At 37.5% G+C, this 14,104-nt stretch overlaps 1 long non-coding RNA gene and 1 pseudogene across 6 annotated transcripts in view; one reads left to right on the forward strand and one right to left on the reverse strand.

Moving 5' to 3' along the window:
- Positions 1 to 4,144: 4,144 nt before the first annotated feature.
- LOC149119069 (uncharacterized) overlaps positions 4,145 to 14,104 on the reverse strand; it is an 85,138-nt gene continuing 75,178 nt past the window's right edge. For 5 of the 6 annotated variants that reach the window (XR_016228818.1, XR_016228817.1, XR_016228814.1 and 2 more), the window contains exons 2-3: positions 7,636 to 7,771; positions 4,145 to 4,582 (exon numbers count right to left, since the gene is read on the reverse strand). This is a non-coding gene — a long non-coding RNA (uncharacterized LOC149119069). Of the gene's footprint in view, positions 4,583 to 7,635; positions 7,772 to 10,256; positions 10,307 to 14,104 lie in introns of those variants that run through there. The other variant, XR_016228819.1, reaches the window with a different exon arrangement.
- LOC149119070 (U6 spliceosomal RNA) lies at positions 4,821 to 4,888 on the forward strand (annotated as a pseudogene).

Here is a 14,104-nt window from a genome sequence, read left to right on the forward strand (position 1 = left end):
ATCAGGGAAATTGGTCTATAATTACTTTCTTTGTTGCACTTTTTTCAAGTTTAGGAATGAAGGTGATGTTGGCTTCATAGAAAGAATTTGGGAGAATCGCCTCTCTCTCAATTGTTTTGAATAACTTGAGAAGAATTGCAGTTAGTGCTTTAAATGTCTGTTAGAATTCAGCAGTGAAGCCTTCCAGTTTTGGGGTTTTCTTGGTAGTGATGGTCTTTATTACTGGTATCATTTCCATCTGGTTATGTGTGTGTTTAGGTTTTCTATATCTTTGTTGCTCAATTTAGGTAGGTTTTATGGATGGAAGGATGGTGGAAAGCCTCTTTGCTGTACTTCATAACTCATAAGATATCAGAGTATCCACACAGGGAATTTTCTACTTGACCTTTTTGTGCAAGTTATATCTCATGAAATATTAGAGAATTCACCAAGGGGAGAAATGCATGAATATAATACATGTGAATAGCCTTTGTGGTGCAAATCAGACCTCATCAAACATAAAAGAATTCTCATGGGGAGCAATTTTATGAATGTAATGACTCAGAGCCTTTTACCATAATTCAGCCCTCATTGTACATCATCAAATTCATATAGGGAAAAACTCCTTTGAAAGTAAAATCCCTTTAATTAGAAGCCATACCTCATAAGACAACAGGGAATTCACGTGGGAGAGAAACCTTATGGGTGTAATGAGTGTTGGAAAGCTCTGCCCAAATCTCTCCTTATATCAGAATGCACAACATATATATCTAATGAATGAAATAAATGTGAGAAAGTCATTTCACATAGGTAATGCCTCATAATCCATCATGGAATTTGAACAAGGGAGAGACCTTAACAATATAATGAATGTGGAAGAGCTTTTCTCCAAAATTCATGTAAGTATTGTGACAAAACCTTTTGCTGGAAATCACATCCTATCCAACAGAGACTCATGTAAAGGAGAAAGCTTATAAATATTATTAGAGTCAGAAGTCAATGGTACATCAGAGAATTGACACAGGTGGTTTCTTAGGCGTATACTGATTGTGCAAAAACATTTTCTTTGTTTCAGGCTTGTATAGACACAGAATTCACAAAAGGTGATAGTCTTTGCATGCTGTAAATACAATAAAACCTTTAGCCAGAAATTAGACATCAACAGACTTCAGAGAATTCATAAGGAACAAAAGTCTATGCAATGAATTTGGAAAATGTATTTCTGTTATAAATCAGTCTTCAATTCCCATGAATAGACTCACAAATGAGAAAACATGCATGCATAGAAAAGTTTTGTACCATAAATTATCTCTAGATGGTAAACTAATATATCACACAAAAGAAATATCATGAGTGTAATGGAATTGGGAAACCCTTTGCTATAAGGCAGATTTCCAGAAAGCTTAGCAAGATTACAGAAAAGTCTCTGAAAATGTAACATGTCTGAAAGATTTGTTGGCATCACAAACTGGAGGATAGCTCAAGTGCATGTGTTTTTGTGCCTGGCATCCAAATTGATATCTCTTTTTCTTTGATGAATTCCTTGTTTATTTATTTAGCAGATTTAGAGACAAAGGATTCCTGTCCATTGATTTACTACTATATGCCCACAATTGCCATGGTAAAGTATGGCAAAAACTGAGTGCTGGGGGCTGTGAATCTGATTCATCACTGATAACATTGAAGACATTGGTTCCTGGTTCTTATGCTGCTATGCATGGAAATGTTTCTCTAATTTCATTTTCAAATAGTTCATTGTTAATATAAAGAAATGCTTCTAATTTTTAAAATTTCATTGAAATAATTTGTGATTAATGTGTCCTAGTCATGCATTATTACAGGGTGTAGTGCAATATTTGCACACATTTATGCAGTAAAAAGTGATCAAGCTAAGCAACTACAGTTTTATTAAGTTTTTAAAGAGTTATTTATTTGAAAGACAGAGTTACAGAGAGAAGTAGCAGCAGAGAGAGAGAGAGGTCTTCCTCTGCCGGTTCACTCCCCAGATGGCCACAATGGCCGGAGCTCTGCCAATCTGATTCCAGGAACCAGGAGCTTCTTCCAGATCTCCCACTTGGGTGCAGGGACCCAAGGACTTGGGCCATCTTCTACTGCTTTCCCAGGCCATAGCAGAGAGTTGGATCAGAAGAGGAGCAGCCAGGACTAGAACTGGTACCCACATGGGATGCTGGTGCTTCAGGCCAGGGTGTTAGCCCACTGTGCCACAATGCTGGCCCCCAAGCAACTACAGTTTCTAATTCTTCTCCATGATTTGAGACTACCAGCTCCTCTCCTTCAGTTCTTTACACAGAACCTAATATGGTTGAATGTAGTCATCTCATTATATTATGGAACACCAGAAGTTCTTTCTGCCTCTTTGATTTTTGATACCTATTATCCAATCCCCCTCTATCCCTAGCTGCTTCCCTTCTCAGCCTCTAGTAATCACAGTTCTGTGTTCAGATCCATTATTTTCTTTCACTTCCACATGCGACAAGGACCAGGTGACATTTGTGTTCCTGCTTCTGTCTTATTTCAATTAATTTAATAATATTTTGTTCTTTTTTTGTATCTAAAAGAGGTTGCCCTGTCCATTGTTTTTCATTGATGGACAGCTAGATTGGTTTCAAATCCTGGCTGCAGTGAACTGTGTTATAGTGGCTGTGTTATGGGAAAATTGCTGTATCTTTGATATGCTCTCCTCCTTTCCTTCTAATAAAATTTCCTTATTCTATATAGCCAAGAGCAAGATAACTCTCACATGGTAGGTCAATTTTTATCTTAGTTTAATTTTTGTTATTTATTTGAAAGAGTTACAATAGAGGTAGAGACACAGAGAGGTCCTCCATTAGCTGGTTCGCTCTACAGATGACTACAAAGGCCAGAGTTATGCCATTATGAAACCTGGAGACGGGAGCTTCCTCTGGGTCTCCCACATGGGTGCATGGGCCCAAGGACTTGGGCCATCTTCTACTGCTATCCCAGGAGATAGCAGAGAGCAGTATTGGAAGAAGAGCAGCTGGAACTAGAACTGGCACCCAAATGGGATGCTGGCCCTTCAGGCCAGGGCTTTAACTCACTGCACAACAGCGCCAGCCCCAATTTTTATCCTTTTTAAGGAATGACCATACTGTTCTGCATAACATCTGTACTAACTTGTGTTTTCACCCACCATATATGATGGTTTTCTTTTCCCATGTGCTCTCTAGCATTTGTTATTTTTTATCAGTTTGGCATAAAAATGATATAGTATTGTTCATGTTTTTGTGTATTTTGAAATCAGTTAATTTGTTTATTAAATCTTTATTATTTGAAAGGTGGATTTAGAGAGAGAGGGAAAGACATAGATAGCTTTCATCTGCTGGCTCACACCCCAGAGAGTTTCAACAGTTGAGCCTGGGGCATGCTGGAGTCAGGAGCTTCATCCAAGTCTCCCACATGAGTGGCAAGGACCTGAGTCCTTCGTCCATCTTCTGCTGGTTTCCCAGGTGTTTAGCAGTGAGCTAAATTGGAAGTGGAGATTCCTAAACTCAAAGTGGAACTCAGATGTTATGCTGGCCTCACAGATTGCAGCTTTCCCCACTTGGCCACAATGCCAGCCCCTCTATCAATTTAATTCCTCAAAAATAGCTCAGTAATGTTGGCATCTATCTCATTTTGTTTTTTCTCTGTTATTATTCAACTTATTGATGTCTTATTTTTGTTCACATTATTCCTCTCAATTGCTCTACCTGAGGTGAGTAGGGCTGCTGTGTTGCTTAAATGAAGTGTATGCTTTAGATTACTCATTTAATGAGTGCATGTCATTCACATAGCACTTCACTGAAGTTCTACTATGTCCCAAATCCTCTTCTAGGCACAGAATTTAGACCACTTTTCTCTTAGGCCCAGATCTTGCCTTTAACATACTACTTGGAATTTAGTAGCTCATGAAATCTGCAGACTGCATAAATGAATGAATATTTTGAGGGCTGTGCTTTTGTGGAGGAACTTCATAGGAGACCGAAGGAATAAAATAAATCAAAAGTATCCACAGTATATAGAATGTATACTATTTTACAAGTCACAGAGAAGAAGAAGAAGAAGGAAAGTAGTAAGACTAGAAAGTTTGTGGCAAGACTAACAGGCGCTGGTCAAGAACTTAATAAGCACATTAGGAAAGCAGTAAGGTTTCTTTTTTTTTTTTTTTTTGAGGAAAAGTTTTTATTTCTAGTGATGAAATTGGCTACAGAACATTATGAAAGTTTAAAAATACAAAGAGAAATTGTCTATAATTAATAGATTCAAAATTTGACAATCAGTGAATATCATTATTAGTCATTACCAACAACAGTTATTGATTTGAAAGGCAGAGTGACAGGAAGAGGGAACCACTGCTTCACTCCCCAGACACTTGCAATAGCCAAAGCTTGACCAAGCCAAAACCAGGAACTGGGAATTCATTCTGGATGTCCCATTTGGGTGCAGGGACCCAAGCACTTCTGCCATCCTCCGTCTCCTCCCAGGGTGCACACTAGCAGAAACTTGCCTCAAAGCAGAGAAGCTACCACTCAAGCCAGGCATTTGTATATGGGATGTGGGTGTGTGGTGGTGATAGCAAGCCCTCATGGATAAAAAAAAACAAACAAAAAAAAAAAACAAAGTTATTTCTATGCCAAGGAAATTACTCTGTAGTCTTTCTCTTATAAACTACGTATTGCTGAACCTAGATAATTTTTCCTTTATTTAACAATGACATGAAAATGTCAGTTGAGTTGGCTTTCCTGAAGACCTTGTTTCTTGAATATTAGTGGCTAGCTGAGATAAATTCTTTTCATCTCTTTCTCGCTTCGGCAGCACATGTGCTCGCTTCGGCAGCACATATACTAAAATTGGAATGATACAGAGAAGATTAGCATGCCCCTGCGCAGTAAGGTTTCTTTACCTCCCTGTAGGCTCTGCTCTCCAGAGGTGAACAGGGTCCTCTAAACCCACTTGCTGCACACACAAACACCTGAGTGTTGTATTCTCCCACAGGTGTTGGAGACTGATATGGTGTTCTGATTTATATTTACATAATGGCTAGTGACATCGGGCATATTCACATGTTTTGACCATGTACATTTCTTCTGAGAAATGTCTATTCAGATCCTTGCCTGTTTCTTCACTGTATTTTTTGGAGTTTTTCCAATTCATGTAAATGTTCTGGAAATCTGTAAACATTCAGAGTTTTAATTTTTCCTGCCATCTGTTCATTGTATCTACACTCTGATGTTTACTTTGTTGTGAAGAAGTATCTTAGTTGGATATACTCAAATGTCTCTGTTTTTATTTTTGTGACTATTGCTATTGGAATCTTACCCAAAAGCTATTGTGTGTTGACAATATTTAGAGTTTCCCTATGTTTACTTGGGTTTGGGTCTTATGATTACATTTTAATTCACTGTGAGTTCACTTTCACATAGTGTAAGAGATGTTGGAGTCTCTTTTCAGGCTTCTACATATGGATAATCAAGTTCCTCTGCACCACTTGTGAAAGAGATTCTTCTTTCTCCAGTTCATTTGAGTTCCTTTGTTAAATATGAGTTGCTGGTAGAAATTTGGGTTTATTTCTATGCTACCAAGTCTTTTCCATTGAACTATGTGTCTGTTATTATATCAGTGCTAACACTTCTTCTTTTTTTTTTGCAGTATATTTATTTGAAAGGCAGAGTTACAGAGAGGTAGAGGCAGAGAGAGAGAGAGGTCTTCCATCCACTGGTTTACTCCCCAAATGGCCACAATGGCCGGAGCTCTGTTGATCTGAATCCAAGTGTCAGGAGCTTCTTCCAGGTCTCTATGCAGGTGCAGGGGCCCAAAGACTTTGGCCATTTTCTACTTTTTTCTCAGGCTATACCAGAGAGGGGTATAAGAAGTGGAGCAGCTGGGAAACATACTGGCACCCATATGAGATGCCGGCACTGCAGACGGTGACTTTACCTGCTTTGTCATAGTGCTGACCCCTGTAATATGTCTTAAAATATGGTGTGATGTCTCCAGCTTTTTTTTTGCTTTATAATATTGCTTTAGATGTTAAGCATCTCTCATGTTTCTATGTGAATTTTAGCATCATTTTTTCTAGCTCTGAGAACATCGTTGGTATGTTGATTGGGATTACATTGAATTTGCAAATTGCTTTTGGTAGTATGGATATTTTGGTATTATTCTTCCCATTCACAAACATAAGTTTTCTGTGAGACTGTCAAAAAGCCTTGACAAAAATTGGACTTTATTACACAAAAATTCATCACTTTTTGGGATCATTTAAATCCATAATTTTGCACTAATATTTGATAAATAATTAAAGACTTTGAGCATTTTAGTAGGAGAAATTAAAATATTTATCAATTTATTCAAATATTGTTTAGATGTGATATTCAAATATTGTTTAGAGCCATTGTCTGTATTCCCTCTAAATTACGATCTTTTTGCTTTTTGCCTGTTAAACTTGTCCCTTGATTCAAGAACCCTTTTTAATGTAATGTAAACTGAAAATGTCATTTCATAAGCTAAAAAAAATGACAAAGAAGGAAAAAGAAGGGAGGGAGGTTGAGTATATAATTATGTTCTCCGAATTTTTTCTATAAAACATATTGAATCATTTAAAAGCTAATTAAAATTAAACTCAAAATTGGACCATTATGACCAATATTTAAAACAAGTGATTAAAAACTGTAGATGTCTTCAATTTTGATTATCATTCTTCTTTAGAATATCTGAAAGAAATCCGGCTTCTCACTTTAAAATATACCAGTGTGTTAGAATTCAGTATTAAATGACTTTGTTTAAAAGTTTTATTTAATCTATTGCTTTAAGTAGTAATACTATGGCCATTGTAAAACAAAATCCTTATCATTTTTCATAAAACAGAAAGGGCCTTTAAAACATCATCACTAAAAATATTAAGAGACCTAAAATATAACATTCTTAAAACCCAAGTGATACCATTCAAAATTTTCAAATATGCAGGGATAGTTCATGTCAAGTAACTAAATAATTGTTAAGTGTATATATGGAATAGCTTCTATAAATTCTTTTGGCAAGGGCTGGCACTGTGCCATAGTGGGTGAGGCTGCCACCTGCAGTGCTGGTATTCCATAGGGGCATCAGTTCAAGACCTGGCTGCTCCACTTCCTATCCAGCTCTCTGCTATGGCCTGGGAAACACTATAAAATGGTGCAAGTCCTTGGGCCCCTGCACCTGCATAGGAGACCAGGAAGAGGCTCCTGGCTCCTGCCTTCCAGTCAGCACAGCTGCAGCCATGGAGGCCAACTGTGGAGTGAACCAGTGAATGGAAGACCATTCTCTCTGCCTGTCCTTCTCTCTCTGTGTAATTCTGACTTTCAAATAATATAAATAAATCTTTAAAATTTTTTTTGGCAAATAGATGAAGCTACTTGTTATACATTTCAAATAAATAGCAAACATACTAGAAAAATATATTGAATAAAATTTAAGCAACTCATAGCTATACACAGAAATTTCTCACCATAACAACATAGCAACCACTAAATTTCCAAATTCAATTTTCCACAACTTAGAATCTTTAACTCCAGAAGGAGTACAAAATTGACAGAACAGTGGCCTATGTATCAGGATACCTAATGCTAATACAGAATTATCCCTGCCACAACTTACCTATGTGACCTTGAACAATTCACTTTACTTCTCTGGGCTTGGCATTTAGCATCCTCATGTGATAAAGGAGGCTTGGATAAGATCAGTTGTACTCTATCTTGAGACTTCAATGATCTCTCAGTTTCCAAACAGGCACCTTAAGGGAAAGTAAACCTTTAGATCAAAGCTTACATTTTTAAATATAAATATATTTTAAACTGTTTCTACAACTAGTACAAAACAACACATTCAAATGTGTACCATGCCACTTTTCAATATTTGGGAATAATTAATGCATCATTTTAGAGCATTGTCTTGAGGCCAGTGCTGTGGTGTAGCTAGTAAAGCCACTGCATGCAGTGGGGGCATCCCACATGGAGGCCGGTTCAAGTCCAGGCTGCTCCATTTTCCATTCAGCTGTCTGCTATAGCCTGGGAGAGCAGTAGGAAGTTGGCCCAAGTCCTTGGGCCCCTGAATCTGCATGGGAGACCCTGAAGAGGTCCTGGCTCCTGGTTTCAGATTGGCATATCTCTGACCTTTTAGGCCATCTGGGGAGTGAACCAGCAGATGGAGGACCTCTCTCTCTCTCTCTCTTCCTCTTGTTCACTATCTGTGTAACTCTGACTTCCAAATAAATAAATAAATAAATCTTTTAAAAAATCAAAAGAATATTGTCTGGCACACAGTGAACCACTAAGTACAAGATATTATTAGTAATATTAGATTGAAATATTGAAATAAACTAGGCAATAAGCCTTAAGATGCAAATTAATACCAAGAAATATAATCTCAAATTTCTGTGTTCAACAAGGTAGTCTCTTTTCACTACTAACTTTATACTAAATAAGATATTTTGATATTTTGTTAAGAGTAAATTTATCGGGGGCCAGCGCCGTGGCTCACTTGGTTAATTCTCCACCTGTGGTGCTGGTATCCCTTATGGGCAAAGTGTTCTAGTCCTGGTTGCTCCTCTTTCAGTCCAGCTTTCTGCTATGGCCCGGGAAGGCAGTAGAGGATGGCCCAAGTGCTTGGGCCCTGCACCCGGATGGGAGACCAGGAGAAAGCACCTGACTCCTGGCTTTGGATGGGCACAGCTCCAACTGTGGCAGCCATCTGGGGACTGAACCAATGGAAGGAAGACCTTTCTGATTTCTCACTGTATATAACTCTACCTGTCAAATAAAAAAAAATTATTAGTTTTTCATAAAAACTGCAGTATTGAAAAAGTTCTAAAATCCCTCTAATTCTAAATGTCTGTGACTGCTAACTCATTAGCACATATTGCATTCTTTACATCTGGGTAATCATGACAATTCACTTTTAAATGATTAACAGATCTGCTGTTATATATAAATACATGCTTTTCCGAAAATCATACAATAAGCAGGCTACATACTTTACTTCAAGTAGAACTGCCATATCCAGTCCTACAATTGTAAATAAGACAGTTTCAATTGTTCAGCATTATCAATTATAAATTCCAATCGTGTAGCAATACTCATAAGAATTTAGGGGGCCGATGCTGTGGAGTAGCAAGTAGAGCTGTGGCTTGCAGTGCTGACATTCCAATTGGGTGCCAGTTCAAGTCCTGGCTACTCAAATTACTATCCATCTTTTTAGGCAAGTAAGACTTACTATCCAGCAGTAGAGGATGGCCCAGGCCCTTGGGCTCCTGCACCTGCATAGGAGACCCAAAAGAAGCTGCTGGCTCCTGGCTTTGGATTGGCAGAGCTCCAGCCATTGTGGCCAAATGGGGAGTGAACCAGCGGTTGGAAGACTGCTCTCTCTCTCTCTCTCTCCTTCTCTGTGTAACTCTGATTTTCAAGTAAAATAAATGAATCTTTTTTTAAAAAGGATGAAATAAAAAGGAAGATGAAGATTACAAAATTGTTTAATTTTTTTAATAAATATAAATTTCCAAAGTACAGCTTTTGGATTACAGTGGCTTCCCCTCCCCCAAAACATCCCTCCCACCCATAATCCTCCTATTTCCTGCTTCCTCTCCCATCCCAGAAGATTACAAAATTGTATGAAGGACATTTGTACAGTAAACAAATATACTGATTTCCAATGCAATATTTGAATACTTGAAGCAGGAAGGCTAAGTACTTCTTTGCCAAAATAACATGTTTTCTCCAGTGTAAAACCCATTTGCCATCCCAATACACAAAGGGATTTGGGGCAAGAAGGAAAAAAGAAGTCCACACATGCAGAAATTTTAAGCAAAACAAAATAGAGAATGTATTTAGTTTCATGTAAATCACATGAGAATTAATAGTATTCTACCAATTTGCAACAAATATTTTTAACTTTAATGAATGAATGAACTTTCAGTTACATAGCAGGAAACTTCTACCCTCTCCCATAAAACTGAAAGAGAAACTTTTTAAAAGTAAAAACTGATGAAAGAATTCTGCAATACATGTTAATGTTAAGTAGCCCAGCAGAGTTTATTTAGAAATACAAACACACACACAGAAAATAAATACATTAAAATCTTACTGAATAGTCCAGTAATAGTTCAGGATCCAATATGTGTGCAAAAGATTCTGGATTTCCCAGTCACTTTGTATAGGAAATGATGTGCTTTGCTATGTAGCATGTAACTTTAGATTCCTGAACACCTCCACTTTGCTTCTTACCCTGAGTCCCAGCAAATACAGGAACACAGCTGTTGAGTCATTCATTTTCTGGATTTGGGAATATCAAAGAATTAATGAGTATAGAAAGTTGTACAGCAAAGACCAAGAATATCCAAGGGAGGTCAGGAAAATCAATTGAACAAGTCAAAATACTATGAATGTATACTGAATGCTCTGTTTTTAATATGTCTTACTTACCTAAAAAGACATGAGGGCTATTGCTCTCTCTCTTAATACAACTAAGGAGAAGATATCACCAATGCTCAAGAAAAATGAATACACAGCAGAGCTAATACAAAATCCCCAAATTCCAAAATAGAAAAACTGGATATGCACTCCTTACACACACCCTGAAGTGGCAATGAAGTAGAACAAATCTAAAATTAGAAAAAAATCTTTTTTTAAAGATTTATTTATTTATTTGAAAGTCAGAGTTGCACAGAGAGAGGCAGAGAAGAGAGAGGGGTCTTCCATCCACTGGTTCTCTCCCCAGTTGGCTGCAATGGCCAGAGTTGTGCCAATCCAAAGCCAGGAGCAAGGAGCTTCTTCCAGGTCTCCCACATGGGTGCAGGGGCCCAGGACTTGGGCCATCTTCTACTGCTTTCCCAGGCTATAGCAGAGATCTGGATCCATATGAGCTGCCAGCACTGCAAGTGGTGGCTCTACCCACTATGCCACACCGCTGGCCCCGAAAATTCTTGTCAAATTAAGAACATTTAACCTTTGTTTTAGAGTGCATTATTAAAATATCTAAACTGGGGGAATACATAATTTCTTTCTTTAGAAATCAGAAGAGAAAAAGAACACTTCAAGCCTACTGTGACACCACACAGAAGGAATGGAGAATCATGATCCCAATTAGCCTAGGGACAGAATAAAAGGGAGGGAAATAGGAACAACAGAATTAAGATGAATAAGCTTTGACAGCTGAGGGAATCTGAATGTAAAGAAAAGGCATGCAGTTAACTGAAACAATAGAGATAATTCTGAGAGGAAAAAACATTGTTAAGTCATATTAATGGGGCCAGAGCTGTGACTTAGTAAAGTAAAAAAAAAAAATCTAAAATTTGTTTTTAAATTATATAATTAAAAAAGATAAAAAAGATGTTCAATCTTAAGTCTCTACAGCATAAGATATACATCAATTTTCCCAGGTTCTATTTGCATTTATTAACAAAGTTTCATGGGTGTAATCACTAAAGTGGCTCCAATAAGTCTTTTTATAAAAATTATTTTTTATTTTGACAGGCAGAGTGGACAGTGAGAGAGACAGAGAGAAAGGTCTTCCTTTTTCTGTTGGTTTACCCCCTAGTGACCGCTGCCGCCAGTGTGCTGCAGCTGGCACATGGCACTGATCCAAAGCCAGGAGCCAAGTGCTTCCTCCTGGTCTCCCATGCAGGTACGGGGCCCAAGCACTTTGGCCATCCTCCATTGCACTCCTGGGCCATAGCAGAGAGCTGGACTGGAAGTGGAGCAACTGGGACAGAATCTGGCTCTCCCAGCAGGACTAGAACTTGGTGTGCCTGCACCGCAGGTGGAGGATTAGCTTATTGAGCCATGGAGCCTGCCTCCAATAAGTCTTAACCTGGGATGCAACTAAATTTAACAAGGATACTCAATAGGAATTTTAGAAGAATTCCAAAATATGTATCAGAATAAAAATAAATACTTTACTTGGTACATCTCATTTTAACTATACTATTGTCTAAATTTCCAAATGTCAGATGTACTAAAAAAATCCCCAAAGCAGCAGAGTTGGTCCGACATGATGAGGAATAAAATAAAGAAAATGAGAATTCGCAGATCCCAGATTAAAATAACCAAGAAGGCCCAATAAAAGAAAACTCAATGTCTTCATACACTAACATTTATTACCTCAGATTTATTTAACAAAAAGGTGATTATTCCAGCTACATCCTATTAGGTAGCCCAATTTTACCTGCTAAATCCATTTAAAAAAAGCACCTCATGATATATTACTAAAATCATATTGCTATATGCCATCCACCATGTCCACTGTACCTTATACCTAATGTTAACAGATCTGATGAAAATCAGTAGATAAATGATGTGTCTTAACCACGTGTGGGAAATGTCTTTTGTTCAACGTTTTTCCAAAAACCCCTCAGTCTCAGTTTGCCTTCACCTTGAAAAGACACTTCTGAGGTTTACTAATCAGTCCAGCTTCTTCGGGCCTCCCTCCAATGCAAGGGGCTAAAATCCATCAAAATAAACTCTAGGCACTGTCCTTGTGCTCCCAGTGACTTTTTCACTCTAGGGGCTCACAAACCTTCTAAATTCTTTAGATCACCTGTGATGTCCATTAGTTCTCAAAGACTATGATGCAAGTAATTTCCCCTCTTGGAACCTTGTTATTAACTGTGCTGTATGAGAAATGAAGTCTCCTACACACCTTGTGCTTATGATTCTCCAAACCATGTTGCCTGCTAGGACTTTGGCCATGAATATAGGACAGCAATACCTGAACATGATTACTGAGATCTCCTTAATAAAGGATAGACTGGGGCCAGCACTGTGGTGCAGTGGTGTAATCCTTTACCTGCAATGCTGGCACCCCATATGAGCACCAGTTCTAGTCCCCATTTCTCCTTTTCCCATCCAGCTCTCTGCAATAGCCTGGGAAAGCAGTAGAAGCTGTTCCAAGTGCTTTGGTCCCTGCCAAAATATGGGAGACCTGGAAGCTCCTAGCTCAGATTGGCCCAGCTGCAGACTTTGCAGTCATTAGGGGAGTAAATGAGCATATGGAAGACCTTTCTGTGTCTCTTCTTCTCACTCTCTGTAAGTAAACCTGTCAACTACATAAATAAATTCCTTATATATATATTTACATTTATTTATATATTTATGTATATAAATATATTCATATATAAAATATATTATAATTTATCATACAATATATTATATAATATATAATTATAAACAGATAATATTATATAATTTATTATATGTATTTTATATATATATATATATATATTATTGAGATGACTTCAATAGCCAGAGTGTGGCCAGGTTGAAACCAGGAGCTTTTCCTCTGATGTGTGTCCCAGGAACCCAGGTACTTGGAGCATCTTTCACTGCTTTTTCAATCCATTGGTAAGGAGCTGGATCAGAAATAATTATTTATATATAAATAACAAATTCATATATAATATATACAATTATATATTTATAATAATTATATGCAATTCTATATTATGTATAGAAATATATAGTATAATATATAATATATATTATAATATATAAATATATATATGATGGACCAAAATATGGTATTCTCCATTTGGCAGAAGGGACAGGCTCCAATATCTACTGTCTATGTCAGTATGTCAGCATAATGCAGGAGGTAACCCCTCTACCAAATAAGAAAATCTATTTCAGTTCAGCTGGACATCATTCTGCTGACTGTTGACCTTATTACTGTTAGTCTGGATGCTTTCATTGGTTGCAATCCAGAGACCCAATTTTCCCATAGATATAAACATCAGCAAACATGAAAATTTGGTAAGAAAAGCTTAAACTGAGAGTTATGATTAATAACTATTTTTTTTTAATTTTTATTTAATGCATATAAATTTCCAAAGTACGACTTATGGATTACAATGGCTTCCCCCCCATACCGTCCCTCCCACCCACAACCCTCCCCTTTCCCACTCCCTCTCCCCTTCCATTCACATCAAGATTCATTTTTGATTATCTTAATATACAGAAGATCAGCTTAGTATACATCAAGTATGGATTTCAACAGTTTGCTCCCACACAGAAACATAAAGTGAAAAATAATAGATGATTTTTTTTTAAATGATGATGAAATCAGAGCAGACCTATTG

The sequence above is a fragment of the Oryctolagus cuniculus genome, unplaced genomic scaffold, assembly GCF_051225735.1.
Source record: "Oryctolagus cuniculus isolate XC-2025 breed Fujian yellow rabbit unplaced genomic scaffold, ASM5122573v1 ptg000041l, whole genome shotgun sequence".
NCBI classification, from domain to species: domain Eukaryota; kingdom Metazoa; phylum Chordata; class Mammalia; order Lagomorpha; family Leporidae; genus Oryctolagus; species Oryctolagus cuniculus.